This window comes from Rhinolophus hipposideros, assembly GCF_964194185.1.
Source record: "Rhinolophus hipposideros genome assembly, chromosome: 19".
NCBI lineage: Eukaryota > Metazoa > Chordata > Mammalia > Chiroptera > Rhinolophidae > Rhinolophus > Rhinolophus hipposideros.
In genome coordinates, this window is record NC_138065.1 from 21,113,273 (window position 1) to 21,132,118 (window position 18,846).

Here is an 18,846-nt window from a genome sequence, read left to right on the forward strand (position 1 = left end):
GACTTTAAAACAAAGACTATAACAAGAGACAAAGAAGGACTTAGGTAATCCCACTTTGGGTATTTATCCAAACAAACCCAAAATGCTTCTTCGAGGAGACGAGTTAATCCATATGTTCATTGAAGCATTATATACACTAATCAAGATAAGAAGGTAACATGGGTGTCCTTGAATGGATAAACGGATAAAGAAGTGGTACATATATACAATGGAACATTACTCAGCCATAAAACAGAATAAAATCCGTGAAATCATATGGTTCTTTATTTTTTCTGTCTGGCTTATTTTACTTAGCATAATAATCTCAAAATCCATCCATGTTGTCTCAAATAGAATTATTTCATCTTTTCTTATGGCAGAATAGTATTCCATTGTGATTTCACTGATATGTGGTATATAAAACTGAAAGCAACAATGGAACAAGACAAACAAATGAAGGATCAAAAACTCATAGACACGGACAACAGTTTAATTGTTACCAGAGGGTGAGAGGGGCGGGGTATGGTAGATGAGGGTAAAAGGGATCAAATATATGGTGATGGAAGGAGAACTGACTCTGGGTGGTGAACACACAATGTGATATATAGGTGATGTATTACAGAATTGTACACCTGAAACCTATGTAACTTTACTAACAATTGTCACCCCAATAAGCTTTAATTAAAAAAAAAATGAAATCTTGCCATCTGCAGAAACATGGATGGATCTAGAGGACATTGTGCTGAGTGTAGTAAGTCAGATAGAGAAAGGCAAATGTCATATGATTTCACTTATAAGTGGAATCTACAGAACAAAATAAACAAATGAAACAGAAACAAGCTCATAGATACAGAGAACATTTTGATGGTTGCCAGATCGGAAGACAGTTGGGGGTAGTGAAAAGGGGAAGGGATTAAGAAGTATAAATCGGTTGTTACACAGTAGTCATGGGGATGTAGGGTACAGCATAAAGAATAAAGTCAATAATATTGTAATAACTATGTATGGTGTCAGATGGGATATCTATTGGGATAATAGATGGGAGGGGGTCGGTGGCAGGGTGAAAACGGCGAAGGGATTAAGAATTACAAATTGGTAGTTATAAAATAGTCATGGGGATGTAAAATATAGGGAATATAATCAATAATATGGTAATAATTATGTTAGTGCCAAGTGGGCAGTAGTAGGGGATTACTTGCTAATTTATATAAATGTCTAACCACTATTGTGAAACTAATATAAAATAATATTGAATGGCAGCTGTAATTAAAAAATTTAAAAATTGGGACAAAGATAAAGAGAAAAAGAGGTTCAAAGTTCCAAATATAAAACAAATAATTCTTGGGGGTGTAATATACAGCATAGGAAATATAGTCAATAATACTGTGATAGTGTGGTACAGTGTCAGATGGTTGCTGGACTGATCATGGTGATCACGTCTGTTTTTGTTGAATACTTGGAAATTTATTACAAATCATACGTTAATAAATAAAGGGATAAACAACAAAATAGTATTGGATGAAATCCAATATGCATTCCTGGGTTTGTTTAATCTTTTTTTTTTTTAAAGTTTATTGGGGTGACAATTGTTAGTAAAGTTACATAGGTTTCAGGCGTACAATTCTGTAATACATTATCTATATATCACATTGTATGTTCACCACCCAGAGTCAGTTCTCTTTCCATCACCATATATTTGATGCCTTTTACCCTCATCATGTCTTTAGCATAGGGAACATAATCAATAATGTGGTAATAACTCTGTATAGTGTCAGGTGGGTACTGTTGAATAACTATGACATGCACCTGAAACTAATATAATATTGTGTATTAGCTATACTTTAATAAAAATCTTTTTTAAAAAGTTTGCTTTTTTAAGAAGAAGGTAAAGGAAGTATGATCTGAATGCCTATATTAGGAACTCAGAATCCTGTAGCAATTCCAAAAACATCATATCTATTCTTACAAAGTAATTCCAAGCTGTGTGTTCACATTTCCAGCATATCTTCCTGGCATTATCATACAATGGCATCACCCTATATTGGATCACCATTTCAAAAAGAAAAATTGAAATGCTAAAATTTTGTATATGATTTTGTAAAAGAAAAAAATACTTATAACCCTGAACCCTAACTAGCTATTCTAATTTTTGCATGTTAGCTTCCAATCCTTATCTATTTGCATCTATATTTTTACATACCATACATTCCACTGAACATTACATCCTATACACTTCCCCATGTTTTTAGTCTCCATAATTCCCATTTTCATATAACTTTCAAAGGAGACTAGTTTTTTTGATTGCTAAGAGGTTTGTTTATTTTTCTTATACTTAAAAAAAAGAAAGGTGCAAAGTTAACATCAATTAACTACAAAATCACTGATGCAGAGTTGTTGGGATGATGAAGATTTAGGCAGACAGAATTTCAAATGTTGAGTTGGGGCTTTTCTTCAATCAGTATCTGTAACTACACATGATACCTTCCTGTCCACTCAGGTCCCTAAAAGTAAATATTGCTATGAAAGCCCAGACCATGTGAAGGAGATTTTATTACGTAAAGTCTCTTTATATTTTTAAAAATCTATGGAAATATTTTGAATACATGTTTTGAATAATGAAGATGAGTATTATTATTTTGTCAAAAACCAAAGTATAAATCAGTAACAACAAGAGCAACAATAAAAACTAGTAACATTTTCCTTGAATGTTTCCTTAAAACATCAAGTAAAGGGTTGCTTTGAATGTTTTAGCATTATTAAAAAAAATTTTTTTTGCCCCCACCCCCAGTTTTTAAGCCATTGTTTCTCAATCTAGTTGTAGGGCACAGTTCCCTGGTCCATGCTGGTATTATGAGCCTTGCGCTCTACCTCAGCTGAGGCAGTGAGTTGCCGGTCTTGGTCGGCAGCTCACAGCAATTCACAACAGCTCTTGCTGGCTGCTGGCCACTCACGATGGCTGCCGGGCACAAACGCCAACTGCCGTCCATACTCCGGCTGCCAGCCACTCATGGCTTCCGGCCAGAGTGGCCACCGGCCACTCACAGTAGCACATGTCAGTACATAGCAGCCCACTTCAGCTCACAGCAGCTTACACCAACCTCCGGCTGTTCATGGCAGCCCAGCTCCATGGAGAGCTCCAGGGAGTGCAGTTGTTCACAGTCTTAGCTGTAGAGGGCGCAGCTCACTGGCCTATGTGGGAATCAAATTGGCGACCTCGGCATCAGGAACATGGCACTCCAACCACCTGAGCCAGGCCTCCTTAAAAATTTGTCTATGCAAAAATGTATAGTCTTTGTAACTGACTTTATTAGTATTTGAAAATTAAAATAATTGCATGTACTCTATTGATTATGGAACATAATGTTGGCTTTATAAACCTAGTCCTAACTAGAATAAAAGCATCATAAAATTAGTTATTTGGTGACATATCTGTCTGGGAGACAACAAAATAGGATCAGTGTAAGCCATTCATTTATATTTTTACTGCATGAATATTTACTGAACACTGCCTTTGTATGTGATAAGGATATAACAGACCAAAACTTTCTAAATCCCTGCCCTTGTGAAGCATAAATATTAAAAATGAAACTCTTTGAAAATTGATGCCTGTTAGGAATATTAGCAACCACATTTTTCTGTTATTTATTACATAACTTAGGTGGATAAAAGAAAACACAATAAATATTTAATTTCCTTCTTTACTTATACAAAGCACAGTCCTTAAGGCGTATCTGGAAAATTAAGAGCTCGGGGTGTAAATATATAAATGGATTATCCTCCTCAGTGGGGTTGGATAATCTTAATTTAACAAGAATTTCAACTCTGTGTTGGTGTTCAGTTCCCACTGAGATGTTCATGTCTTTGCCAGAATGATCAGCTCTAACTATTCAAGCACAGCATGGCTCCTTTTTGTGCAGATGATGAAGGTATCTGATCTTCAGGTATGTTTGTAAAGAGGCTGCTTTGCTTATGTGTCACATATATGCTTTGCAATTTTAACAAATATCCTCCTACATCTGTATCCACATTGACTCTCTAGTTATGACCAAGAAAGCTCCATATTTGTAGTAAAGATGGAGTAAACAAGTGATTCTCTTTAAATGTTGGCACCTTATGCCTTCAGGTCTGGGATTCAGAATAAACCTTTGTTCCCTTCTCTTATTCAGTTCAAAATGACACTGTACTGTTTTCAGTGTTTCCTATGATAAACATGCTTCACTTACTTTCAAATATGTACACTTTTAATCCCTCTTCAAAGGATGAACTTAATTATTTTCAATTTTTTTCTTAGCAGGTTAGTAGCTTAAAGAGATAATCTTCCTCCAAGCAAAATCATTGTTGGGGGTACCCCCTTATCCACTTAATCCATATTTTTCTTATTTTTCTTCATGCTGGTAAGCAAAGACATTCAACTGTAAATATATTCCAAAGCAACTTTCTAAGATCAAGGAATTATTGGAGAGATCATCTGAGAAATAGTAATGAATTCATTTTTTAAAAATGTTATATGTTATGCTTCATGTGTTTTTTTTTTAATTAAAGTATTTGTTTTATATCTAGAACTCTAAATGGAAATTAAATGAAGTATAAAATGCAGTTTAGACAAAGGTAATACTGAGACAAAAATAAATACATATCTATCCAGGTGTCCTACTTAAAACTAAACTGGAAGTTCGGATATTTGCAACTTTGGTGGATTGGAAACACCCAGATGGATGCAGTTTCTTTGAGTAATAAACTCCAGTGGAGACAAGTTCTGAGGCAGGTGGAAAAATATCTTTAAAACCCATCTTTAAGGTCTCCAATATTGCTGATATTAGACTCTTACAGAATACTACATATTCTCATTGTGATTAATACTGTAGTCACCTGACTGATTTTTCTTTCTCTAAGTTCATCCAATTCCAGTCTGAATCTGACCTCTCCACACTGACTCTGAAACGATCTTTCTAAAATATGCCTGATTCTTGAATATCACCCCATTTAAAAACATCAGTGAATCCCATTGTCCTTATAATAAAGTCAAAACCATGAGAATCTTTTACAGGTCTGTGAATAATCTGGGTATTGCCTATGTCTCTGCTAATGCCTGCCCAGTCCCCCTTCACATGCCATCCTCCAGTAGAAACAAAGTCCTGGCAGTTCTTTGAATGCATCATGCTCCCTGCTATCCCTGTGCCTTTGGCTTCCCATGTGCCTTTCTTCTGCCCCAACATATCCACCCTCAGTTCTTCTCCCACCTGGTTGACTTCAATTAATTCCTCAGATCTCAGATTAGATATATCTTTATTCAGAAGGATTTAGATTAGGTATTCCCTCTGTCTATGGCTATGCCATCTGTACGTGCCATCAGAAGTACACATGTAATGTCCTGTTTTAATTTCTTGTTTACCTGCTCATTAGTGTCTAAGTTTAGTGGAGGAAAGGTGCCTGAATATAATGGTGGACAGGGAAAAAATGACTAACAGAAAGTGTAGCACAGTTTATGTACTATATGGAAGAGATTAAGGGTTTGGGGTGATGAAGGTAGTTGGGATTCTGTCCTATAAGAAATAATTGGGAAAAAAAAAGAATCAAAGACTCTGGAAAACTTAGCCAGTTGAAAACATAAAAATAAAAACCAAAAAACTGGTGGAGTAGCATGTAGCAGACAACATATTTAGTTAATCACATATCTGTGTGCTCTCCTAAATTTCCCAGAGTCCCTGGCAGTTAGGTTATGGTCACATGACCAATTCTGGCCCATGGCTTGAGTAAAGTGTGTCACTTCAAAGGTAAAGCAATTAGCAATTGCTTGCTGCTCCCATCTCTTTTTTCTTCTGGCAAAGTGATCTAGAAGGCCACATGTCCCAGAAAGCACAGCTACAACACTCAGAAAGGCATTCTGACTCACATGAGAAAGAAATAAGCCTTAATTGTGTTAAGCCATTGAGATTTCAGGGTTTATTTGATATGGTCACTAGAGTTAATTACCCTCACTTATACCAGGAACAATGACTGCCTACAGATTTTGAGAACCCAGTCGTGTGAAAAAGTAACAAGTCCCTAAGAAGTCTAATTATAACCAAAAGATAAAACATACAGAAACAAATATTTTTAAAAACCACACAAACAATTTTGTAACAGAACTACACAAAGATGACTTTGGTTGTCTTAAACAATAAGCACTGCTTATGTTTGGACACCATGCGAACATCATAGAAGGAACATCACAGACAATTGGACTAGGACTCCAACAGGGCAGCGCATCACTGGAAGAAGCAGTGTTTTTATGAAGAGGAATCATCTGTCAGCAGGCTACCTGAGAAGGCCTCGTGTCATGCAGGGTGTCATGCGGGGTCTCAGCTCCTGCTCCCCACGTAAGAACACAGGATATGGTGAGGCCAAAAAGGAACACCCACGGAGCCAGAGATAGGAGAGTCATACCACTATATTCTCGCTGGTGGCTGGGTTGGAGACACAGGAAGCAGGAGCCACACTATCTGCAACCTGCCGTCTACTTCTCTCTGCCAACCAACCTCACTTGTTAGCTGCAATCTGCCCTGCTAACTGCAATCTGCAATCCACACTCCGCCACCTGCTAGCTCAGCCACCATCTTCTTGCTAGCCCCCATTTTGCTGCTAGCGTAGCCATGGCAGTTATATTAGTGGCCAATGGCTCACTGGTTACAGGTGACAGTCAACTAGCCACAGTTGATGCCCGTTTACTACCTGAGCCAGCACCTTTCCATGTGAGGCTGAGCCTGGAAATTGCACTCCTGGCTCTTTCCCCACACTGGGCTGTCTCTCTCTCTCTCTCTCTCTCTCTCTCTCTCTCTCTCTCTCTCTCATTAAAGTTTATTGGGGTGAAAATTGTTAGTAAAGTTACATAGGTTTCAAGTGTACAATTCTGTAATACATCATCTGTATGTCACTATGGGGACAGAGCCAGGAGTGCAGTTTCCAGGCTCTCGGTCTCACTTGGAAAGGTGCTGCCTCAGGTAGTAAACGGCCATCAACTGTGGCTAGTTGGCTGTCACCTGTAACCAGTGAGCCATTGGCCACTAATATAACTGCTGTGGCTACGCTAGCAGAAAATGGGGGCTAGCAAGGAGATGGTGGCTGAGCTAGCAAGCACGGATTGCAGTTAGCAAGGGGTTGGTTGGTTGGCAGAGAAGCAGATGGCAGGTTGAGGATCGTGTGGCTCCTGCTTCCTGTCTCCAACCCAGCCACCAGTGAGACTATAGTGGTATGACTCCCCTACCTATGGCTCCGTGGGTGTTCCTTTTTGACATCACCATATCCTGCGTTCTTATGTGGGGAACGGGAACTGAGATCCCGCCTGACACCCTGCATGACAATTACATTGTGTGTTCACCACCCAGAGTCAGTTCTCTTTCCATCACCATACATTTGATCCCTTTTACCCTCATCTACCACCCCTCTCCCCCCTTACCCTCTGGTAACCACTGAACTATTGTCTGTGTCTTTAAGTTTTTGTGTCTTCATTTCTTTGTTTTGTTCCTTTGTTGTTTTCTTTCTAATGGCAGCAAGAATTTACATTATTAGCCATCTCTCTGGGAAGCTGCTGTGACCAAGAAGTTTAACTGTCACCTCACTGCATCCTCATAAACTGAGAAACATCCTCAGTGTCTCAAATAATCCTCCATTCATCCCTTCACCAGCACTCATGACCTCTGTCCCGGGCCTTTCAATCTGCATCTTTTCTCTTTCCACATCTCTGCCTTTATACCTGTATCACTACCTTCTGGAATCCCATACCCACTGTCTTGGATTTCCTAGTCAGAAACCTTGGATTGTAAACAATGCGACCTTTATCTCCCAGCCTCAGACTCAGGTTAACTTGGGCACTACCTGCCAGAGGCAGGAATTGAGATAGTTTACTGATTCTGATTTGTTCATTTTAACTCACTGTATGCTACAGTGAAAGGGAAGAACCGTCTGAGGTAAATTTGAAGCTGTCCTTCCAGGCAACATCTTGTTAGGAAGGTACATTCAGTTCTTGCCAATTTTACTGACTCTTAACTTAATACACTTTAAATTGGGTGAACTCAATAGGCAACAAGATGACATTCACTCAATTATTCTAAATGTATTTATTTAGTATCTGCTACATAGCAGGTATGCTGGACGTCTACCTGCACAGAAGAAATACAGAGCCCCTGACTTCCTAGAACTTGCATTCTGATGGGACTATAGAAACTAAGTGATAAAATAAGTATTGAATGAGCAATGTGAAGGAGATATACCATGCTATAGTAGAAGCTGATGGAAGTAGCTAATTCATTTTGTTACTAATATCCCAGGTCAGGTTTGATTGATCCAGGGAGATTAATAATTAAACTCTTCGCATCCTCTACAATCTATCTCACAAGCTGCCATATTTCCATTCCCACAAATCCCCAACAAACACAGTGATGCATATTTTTGGCTCACAGCAACAAGGACAGCAGTCTGGAAAGGCAGAGAAGACACAGCATCTCTCTCAAAAAGGAAAGTAGAACTTTTGTCAATGTTACATCCAAGATTCAAAATTCAAGAAACTTTCAGAAAAGGAAGGACAAAACAGAGCTTTTCAACCATAACAGCTTATCCCAGGCAGAGAAAGACACAGATGGACAAGGGATTGGATTATGCCATGTGCAGCCCAAGGCCACCACCAGGCCAGGGCGGCAGTGCCCTGAGCCCTGGTGCAGGAGAGCCCCAAATACCACAAGCGACAGGCAGCCATATGCAAGCCCCACCGAAGGGCCAGCTGGTGGTCTGTTTACTTTTTAAATCTGGCATTTAAAATTGTTCTGGCAAATGGGAAAATAAAACTATGTAATAAAAATTGACTTTTTTTTAAATCTGTATATTTGTTAATTAAGTTAATTCTATTATCATTCACTGGAAGATCAGTGAAATAATCAGACTGTGGCTGCTTGCAGCTAGTGGAAAGAGTATACAGTTTCTAAGAGCCAAATAGATACTAAACAATAGGTAATAATTAATCACAAGTGTGGCATTATTTAAGAGGTTCCAGGGTGACATAAAAGGTAAAGGTATAGATGGCTCAGGCTATGTTTGGTCATATGTATTTTCAACAATATTCTCTTTGAGTTGCACATTCAAAGGAAGGAAGAGAGGGAGGGAGGGATGAAGGAAGGAAGAGGGGTGGTAAAGAGGGAGGGAGAGTGGGGAAGAGGGATGCAGGGAGGGGAAGACAGAGAGAGAATTTCTATTGCATTTTGCACCTTCATTTTGTCAGAACTCTCACATCTCTCTTTTTGTAGTAAAACAACATTTTCTTTTCCGATATCTTTTCTGTTTCAATCAAAAAGACAGCTTTTAAGCAGATAACTGTCACCCAAAATCAAACTCAGAAATGTACCTCTTCACACATTCATCTCTGTTAATTAAATATGAAACTGATTTAAAGTTCTCAATTATATTATTTGACCTCAAAAGTTATAGTAAACGTAGTTGGTGTTACATCATTCTTAGGAAGTCTAAGATCTGTACTCAGGACAATGCCTGGCACATGAAAGGTGTTTAGTACATGTCTGTTGGTAAAAAGAGAACTTAAATACTCTTTCATGTTTCTAAACGTATTAAACATGTTCATTTTAAATTATGATTCTCCCCTGGTTAAAAGCTTCAAGACTATTACAACATGGCCCAAAACAACTCTCCAAACAAGATCACAGCAAGGAATCATAGACGAAGCCGCACCAAATTCACAGAAGACCAGTTGAATATCCTCATCAAAGCATTCAATCAAACACCTTACCCAGGTTATGCTACCAAACAAAAGCTTGCTTTAGAAATTAACACTGAAGAGTCTAGAATCCAAATTTGGTTTCAGAATCGAAGAGCTAGGCACCGAGTTCAGAAAAGATTAGAACCTGAGAAGGACTTAGAAGCAAGCTGTGGGGACAAAACCCCAAAAAACAGTTTCCAGGCTCTCGGCCTCACATAGAAAGGTGCTGGCTCGGGTAGTAAATGGCCATCAACTGTGATCAGATGCCAGCAGCTGTGGCTAGTTGGCCGTCAGCTGTAACCCGTAGGCCATTGGCCACTAATATAACGGCTGTGGCTACGCTAGCAAAAGGAATGGGGGCTAGCAAGAAGATGGTGGCTGGCAAGCGCGGACTGCTGTTAGGCAGATTATGTAGATCCTGCTTCCTGTGTCTCCAGCCCAGCCGCCAGCGAGAATATATTGGTTTGACTCCCCTACCTATGGCTCCGTGGGTGTTCCTTTTTGGCCTTACCGTGTCCTGCGTTCTTGGGCGGGGAGTGGGAGCTGAGCCCCTGCACGACAAATGGCGCAGCGAGCAGGGTTCCCCGCCTGACACATGGCGTAGTTGGCAGGATACGGTGCTGGCCAAAGCTTTCCGAAGGGCAGTGGAGCAGTTTGTGCATATGAAAGCTCAGTCTGAGGAAGACCAGGAGGAGCAGCTGCCGGAGAGCTCGATTCCCGTGGAGGGGTGGAAAGAGGTGGATGGTTCCCCAATCAGCAGAGGCCGGAGAAAGCGGAGAAAGCGAAGGTTGTTGCTGCCCTGTGGGCTGGGAACTGCTTGCTGAGCAGCCCGGATGCAGGACTTTTAGTCCCAGGAGGAAACGCTTGCTGAGTCCTCCGTGGGAGATGAGGGTGAGGTCAAGGTCATCCCTCACCCCCAGGACAGCCCTGGCGAATGACTATGGACTATGGGGAATTGCCTTCCATCCCTGATTTAATGGACGCTTGACTGTTTGGGAACATACCATCATGTAGTGGGACTGGTGGATGTTTGCTTTTGTGTCTTGACTGGCCGCCATTGATAATATGTAAGCACCTTGATGTGAGCCGCTGTTGTTCCAGCACAGTACCCCGAGAGGCCCAGAGAGAGTGGCAGTGCCCTGAGAGCCCTGGCTGAGTCCAGGAAGTCTGGCTGTGTCCAGAGAGAGTGGCAGTGCCCTGAGGCCCTGGCTGTGTCCAGGAAGTCTGGCTGTGTCCAGAGAGAGTGGCAGTGCCCTGAGAGGCCCTGGCTGTGTCCAGAAAGTCTGGCTGTGTCCAGAGAGAGTGGCAGTGCCCTGAGAAACTCTGGCTGTGCCCGGGGAAACAGGTGGTACCCTAAGAAGCCCAGGAAGTCTGGCTGTGCCCAGAAGTACTGTGGTGGTGCCCTGAGAAAAGCTGGCTGTGCCTGGGGAAACAGGTGGTACCCTAAGAAGCCCAGGAAGTCTGGCTGTGCCCAGAAGTACTGTGGTGGTCCCCTGAGAAACCCTGGCTGTGCCCGGGGAGACAGGTGGTACCCTAAGAAGCCCAGGATGTCTGGCTGTGCCCAGAAGTACTGTGGTGGTGCCCTGAGAAACCCTAGCTGTGCCCAGAGAGCCTGGCTGTGTTCAGGATAGTGCATTCACCTCCAGGCTCCTTGCACAGGGCCCCTCGCAGAAGACACTTGTCGCGTAGATTGTGAGGCGAGACCCTGTAGGGGTGGAGTGTGGGGACAAAACCCCAAAAAACAGTTTCCAGGCTCTCGGCCTCACATAGAAAGGTGCTGGCTCGGGTAGTAAATGGCCATCAACTGTGATCAGATGCCAGCAGCTGTGGCTAGTTGGCCGTCAGCTGTAACCCGTAGGCCATTGGCCACTAATATAACGGCTGTGGCTACGCTAGCAAAAGGAATGGGGGCTAGCAAGAAGATGGTGGCTGGCAAGCGCGGACTGCTGTTAGGCAGATTATGTAGATCCTGCTTCCTGTGTCTCCAGCCCAGCCGCCAGCGAGAATATATTGGTTTGACTCCCCTACCTATGGCTCCGTGGGTGTTCCTTTTTGGCCTTACCGTGTCCTGCGTTCTTGGGCGGGGAGTGGGAGCTGAGCCCCTGCACGACACAAGCCAAGACCAAGATCACCCTGAAGAGAAGATTCATGGTAGAGAAGATAGACGGTGTCGTACCAGCTATACTTCCTCCCAATTACATACCCTCATCACAGCATTACAAACAACCCTTATCCTGGGATTGATTCCAGAGAGCAACTTGCTAAGCAAATTGGGGTTCCGGAGTCAAGAGTCCAAATTTGGTTTCAAAATCGAAGATCTAGGTTCCACGTACAGAAAAAAAGAGAACGTGGTGAGCTCTTACAACAGAAACAAGACCAGGAATGAAATCTCTGAGACATGGGAGTTCAAGGTACAGAAATCACACCAAATGGCACCAATCTCGTTAACAGCTGTCTTATTTCTCTGAAGCCAGAACAGAATGGACCAAGAGATAAATTTGATGTCATCAGCCTGGACTCCAAATCTCTCATCCTGGGAACATACCCTTCTAAATATACTGTCAGCTTCTTGAGAAGCTGAGCCTTCTGGAGATGGTAAACAGAACTTCAGGAGGCAGACAGATACAAGGCACCACACAGCCCTATCCAACGGAGCCTGGCTCCACACTTCAGCAGATGTCAAAGAAAATGAAAATAAACGTATTCATATCATTAAAAAATAATAAATAAATAAATTATGATTCTGATCATTTTAGCATTTGCTGTCTTGGGGTCTTTGACTCTGTATAGGCTGTAGTTTCTGTCATCTCTCAGGTGGCTTGTTTTCTTGTGTATTTGAGGGAATTTTACTGTGATAGGACAATATTTTCTGCACCGGAAAAAATGTATGTTTACCTCTGCTATGTGCCTGGGGCATTACCAATCACGGCCACTTCAAAATGATTCTTGGTTGCAGTATTTGGGGAGCCATGCAAGAGATCCATGCTCTGAATCCAGGCTTGTGGTTCATAATGCTCAAAGAAAAGTTCTTTTGCAGCACACTCAGATCTCCAGCTTGTTCCTGCCTTCAGGACTCCATACCAGACATTTCCTCTGCTCTAGGTTTTCATATGCTTGGTCTTTATTATCCTTCACGTCTAGCTCAACTCCTCAGAGCTGCAGGTTTTCGCTACCTGAGTGAATTTAGTTCTCCACTCCAGGCCCTCCATGAATTCACAGAAGCACACAGTGTAGGTACTCAGAACACAGTTACTTAATTGACTAATTAAACCAAATAGAGAAAAGAAAACTTCTGTCTGTCATCACATCCCTCAAAACCGACACAAGGATTTTCACCAAATTAGAGAATATGAATCAACATACATGGAATGTGACATAAACAAAACGAACTTTGTGGAGTACGATGTGGCTAACATTTTCATTTAATTTCCCCTTTCCTTTTATCCAGGATTAACTATCAGCATCTGTGATATGAAACACCTTAACTAGTTTATTTCTTATCAAACTTAGAAAGCAAAGGCAGTTTATTCAACTCCACAACAGAATACCTTGACCTCCCTGCTGGGGCCATGCCTAGACATATGTATAAATTGGACTACCTACTAATTTCATACACACTTAAACAAATACTTCAAAGATATCTGCCCAACATTTATTGAAGAAAAATTGCATTTTAATACTCTTTCATTATAGTTAAGCTAATTCAATTAATGCACTGAGTGTAACGTAATATTCCAACTTAATTTGCAATCTTCTCTTCTATAGTTTTCCTCAATCATAGTTTACATGCATGAATATAGAAGTAACTTTTATAAGGATATGTTACAAAGTCCTGTTCAATATCATTGAAAGTTCTCTTTTTATTCTGTTCTTTATGTCAGCAAAAATATTTTTACCTTCTCAGTAGTTATTTCTCCTTTTTTAGTTTATTTTGCAATTTTCTAATTCAGAAACCACCTTGGCAGGTATATTAAAGAGTTTAAAGTTTACAGGGAAAGTCTAGTTCTCACAAAGCAGCTGTTTTTCAATTTCAGCTCTAACTGCTGACTCCAGGCAGCCGTCAACAGACTGTTCTCAGAATGGTTGTCACCTGTTGAAAAAATTCCCACCAGAGATCCATCAGTGGTGGCAAAGAGGTTTTGGTTTTGTTTAAATTTGTCTTCCAAAGTGCACTCCAATTTGGCAGAAGCCCAACTATGAAAGAAGCCAATTATAAGAGGAATTGTGCCTAGAAACCTGAATTAAATGGCACTACATCTTCAACGTACCATCGTGGTTTTACAGTCCTTTATATATTCATGTCCCAGGTATCTTTCTGGTTGGCCCTGACCATCAACCCTTGCCCTTTTCCATCCATGAGGGTCCACAGATTACCTTCCTAGCCTGAACCCTCATGCTGACTTACTCCAGAATCTAAGCAACGTATTCAGCCATTGCTGGCTCTTCCCCATCAGCAGTGAAAATGTAACAGGCACCAACATATTTTGAAAACTTAATGGTTGGTAGATTTGGAGTTGAGTGTAGTGGCATGAGGGGAAGAAATATAAGAATGGACAAAGGAAAATGGGTCTGTGCCAGAGGAAGGGAAACAAAGAGTTATATAGGTGAAAGTTTGGAACCTGTCTTCTGATGAGGTAAATTCTAGATCCTGGTGCCAAGCTACAGCTGGATTATTTGACCCCCTCTTCCCCAATACCCTCCACCTTCCTTCAGAGGTATGGCTCATTTATTTATTTTTAAATTAAATTTATTGGAGTGACATTGGTTAGTAAAATTATACAGGTTTCAAGTGTTCAATTCTATACTTCATCATCTGTATATTGCAATGTATATTCACCACCCGAAGTCGAGTCTTCTTCTGTCACCATATATTGGCTCATTTATTGAGAGTCAACCATGTGCCATGTAGTGGGCTTCATCTGCCTAAGTTTATTTTAAAACACAATGCCATGACTTAGACATTTTTATTCCCATTTTAAGGATTAGAAAATTAATGCTAAAAAAGTTTCTTTCTCAAAACATCACATCTAGCTGGTCTTCAAATCCAGGTATATTTAGCAGAAGAATGAGGCACCAAAAACTAAGAATGAAGACCATACATTTTGAACCAAAAGTCTATAAATGACTGAGGCAGACTTATCATCAGAATCAAAGTTATAAATAGGTGGAGTGTGAGTTCAGGGGAAGGACCTTCATGAGAAGATCCACTTGTACGATAAAAAAAAAAATCTCCTGTGACCAGTGATGCCTGAATAGAAAACATTGAAAATAAAACATAATAAAAAGGATAGAAAATGTTTTTTAAAGTCAATAAGCTTTGGTACTTAAAGAATAATAACATTAGCAAACATTTATTTAGTGCTTACCATGTACCAGATACTATGCTAAACACAGTTACATGAATCCACACGTTTATAATCTTGGCAACAACGTGTGATTGGTACTAGGGTTTCCAGGCAGGAATTCCAGCCTGTTCTCAGGCATTTCCTTCGCTTTCCCATTCCCACATCCCGAGAAAAGCTGGTCGGGAAATCAGGAAAATCGGCTCCTTGAATCCAGTAATACCCACAATGGGAAATAAATGTACTACTCACAGTGTATCTCTTAGACATTTTTCCTATTTATTGCTAGGGTTTCTGGGTGGGAATTTCAGTCCATTCTCAGGATTTATTTTCACTTTTCCATTCCCAAATACCGAGAAAAGTTGGTTGGGAAATTGGGAAAATCGGCTCCTTGAACCCAGGTGGTTGGTAGTATTGAACATCACTTTGTGGAAACGATTCATCATGGAGAACAGAACACAGTTTATATCTCGGGATTCAGGAATGGGAAAGTGAAAAAAATTCCTGAGAACGGGTGTGAATTCCCGCCTGGGAACCCTAATTGGTATTATTGTTTTATTCATCTAAAGATCATGAGAGTGATATCAGCAAGATGGCCAAATAAGATGCCCCTCACAACAGCCTCCCTCAACAACACCAGTCTGGCATCTGTCCATGGACAAAATTGCCTTTGTAGGATCTGCACCAAGGGACCTGGGAGGATTTTTACCCACCCTGGCATCTGGTGATAGGCGTACAGACTTCAGTCCCAGCTGTGGACCCTGAAGTGGCCTAAGGACCACCCACAGGTCCTGTGGACCATAGTCTCGGAGTCTCTGGAAAACACTGTCTTAGACAATCACCCACAGAAAGAGAGCCTTTTGGTAGCTGTCCAGCAGAGAAGTTCTAGCACACCAATGGGAGCAAAATAATCTGAGATGGGACACATGGGAGAAGGTTACGAAGAATGGTTTGATTTACTCACATCACCACTCTCCCGAGGCTACACATCCTAGGGCCAAGAGAGCAGTCTCAGGCCCATGATTTCTCCTGCAAGGGAAAGTGAGAGCCTGTGTGTAAATACCTGGCTTCCTCAGCTATGCAGGATGCTGCCCAAGAAACCCATTTGTCTTGCAGTGTTCTTAGTCCTGAGCTGCATGATGGGGGGTTCAGGTGAGGGGAAGTAAGGGGCTGGGAGAGTCGCAGCCAGAGTTTGAAATGAAAGTATCAAAGGAACAAGGACCCTACTAACCACATCATCAGGAAGTCTGCAATTTACCCAATAAAGCAATCAAAATAATTGTTTTAAGGAAGCTCAATGAACTATAAGAAAATACAGAAAGACAATTCAACAAAATTAAGAAACAAAAACAAAATGAGAAATTTAACAAAGTGATAAAAATCATAAAATCATGGTTATTGCAGGACTATTCACAACAGCCAAAGTATGCAACAACCTGTTTGGTTGTCTATAAATGAATAGATAAAGAAGATGTGATATATCATCTATACCTATATCTATATCATCTATATATCTATGTCTATCTCTATATTAATATATTCATATATTTGTGTATATATATGCGTGTATACACACACACACACACATAGAGAGAGAGACAGAGATAGAGACAGAGACAGAGAGATAGAGACACAGAGACACAGAGATACAGAGAGGCAGAAACAGAGAGATAAATAAAGTTATTCAGCCATAAGAAAGAAGTAAATCCTGCCATTTGCGATAACATAGATGGACCTTAAGGGTATTATGCCAAGTGAAGTAAATCAGACAAAGAATGATAAACACTGTATGATCTCACTTATATGTGCAATCTAAAAAAGACTAACTCACAAAAGTAGAGTTAAATGGTGTTTGCCAGGGCTTAGGGTGAGGGAAATGTTGGTCAAGGGGTATAAAACATTTTTTTCAGATATAAGATGAATAAGTTTGGGGATCTATGTACAGCATCATGACTATGGTTAAGGATCATCTATTATATCCTTGAAAGTTTCTAAGAGTGTAGATCTTAAATGTCCTCACTACAAAAAACAAGTAATTATGTGAGGGGGTAACTAACCCTATTGTACTAATTATTTCACAACGTATTCGTGTATCAAATCATCATATTGTACACCTTAAACTTACAAAATGTGATATGTCAATTATATCTCTATAAAGTTGGAAAAAAATCATTAAAATTGAGGTTTAACAAGGTTAAATAAACTTCCCAAGGTCACAGAGTTTCTGAATGTCAGAACCAAGATTCTAAGCCAGGTGTGTATGACTTTAGACCTAGTGCTCCAAACACCAAGCTAAACCTCTTCGAGAAGGGAAACCAATGACTGCGGCATAAGTGACCTAAGTCATCATCTACCTTAGCTGGAAGCCAAAAGCTCCACAGAAGAGGATTCCCTAGAAAAAGTGAATACCCAAGGGATTGGATAATAGTATCAAAAATAAATAACATTTATGGAGAAGTAGTAACACTGTTCAAGACATTAAGCTAAATGTTTTCTTTGGAGTATTGTATTTCTCGCTTACAACAAATCTAAGGGGTAAGTATTCATATTATCCTTATAACAAAGTTGAGGAAACAGACAGAGAAAATCAGTATTTGCCAGGATTGAAATTCTAAACTCTGGGAACCACACATTCTTAGTCACATTACATTACTTCAAGTCGTCATACCTCTACAGGGTGAGAGCTTTAATTCCATCATTCATAATACTAACTCCTTAGTACCCTAGTACTTGAAGTCTTTAGGACCAGTCTTGGGTGCAGAAGAGCTGAGTGGATGGAATAGCCTAACTGCTCCTCCTAGTGGCCAGAGTGGCCACTAACATTTACCGACGGGTTTAAGTAGTATTGTCAGTCAATGCCAACCAGGAAACATCAGCTTGTGGCTTTGTCCAAACGCCTGGCAGCCATTAAACACCTGCAGTCAAACCCATCCTGAGGCCTCATTAAATGTCTGACATCTGGTATACATCAGGGTCCGTTAGCAATTCGGGAAGAGCATCACACAAAGTAAAAGGATAAAATTACCCCCAAATTAGTTCAGCAGATGTGGAGCAGAGACACCAGGAGTTGTTTTTCAGTTTCTTCTTGCGTTCCACTACAATAAATATCAATGCTTGTTACCTCTGCTAATTACACAGTTCTCCAGCACCAAGGAAACTCCATTTTCCTTTCATTTCTGACACATAACATTTAGATGCATCCCCTCTAATGACCGGCTTCTTCCTTCTAAGAACTGAATGCTACAGCCATCCAGCTAGTAATCCCAAACTGAAAGCTACTTCATCCTCCAACCCTGACTCTTTTTAGGGTTAATTTTTAAGGCATGCACTAATTATGGGAATTTACAGTCTTTGAAAAGTGGCTATTTTTAGATCTCTTTACAAGGACATAATCTTAAACATCAGTCAAAAACAGCAAGGACTGATTGCACCCTTTTCTGGAACAGGACATCAAGCAGCGGAACATACATTTGTAGCTGGTCCATCTGCCCAACAATTAAGGCTGCACTACAGCCCTGTTTCAAACTTGTTTCTGCAGGAGAATATAGCTGAGATTCTCCTAGATGTCAGAATATGTGCCACTAGAATTGCATTCTGGAGGATGGCTGTTGGTTAGAGTGTGAGCTCTGAACAACAGAGTTGACGGTTCGCTTCCCATATGGGCCAGTGAGCTGCGCCCTCCACAACTAGATTGAAGACAATGAGCTGCCACTGAGCTGCCAGAGGGGCAGCCGGATGGCTCAGTTGGTTAGAGCTCGAGCTCTCAACAACAAGGTTGCTGGT

The 18,846-nt window shown here is 40.8% G+C and overlaps 1 protein-coding gene and 1 pseudogene across 3 annotated transcripts in view; one reads left to right on the top strand and one right to left on the bottom strand.

Moving 5' to 3' along the window:
• Window positions 1-18,846, bottom strand: part of SNX7 (sorting nexin 7) — a 205,365-nt gene that overhangs the window by 68,086 nt on the left and 118,433 nt on the right. The gene's annotated exons all lie outside the window — the stretch shown is intronic.
• LOC308487220 (double homeobox protein A-like) lies at window positions 9,635-12,107 on the top strand (annotated as a pseudogene). The gene is made up of 2 exons: window positions 9,635-9,890; window positions 11,843-12,107. The product of its transcript is annotated as a double homeobox protein A-like (transcript).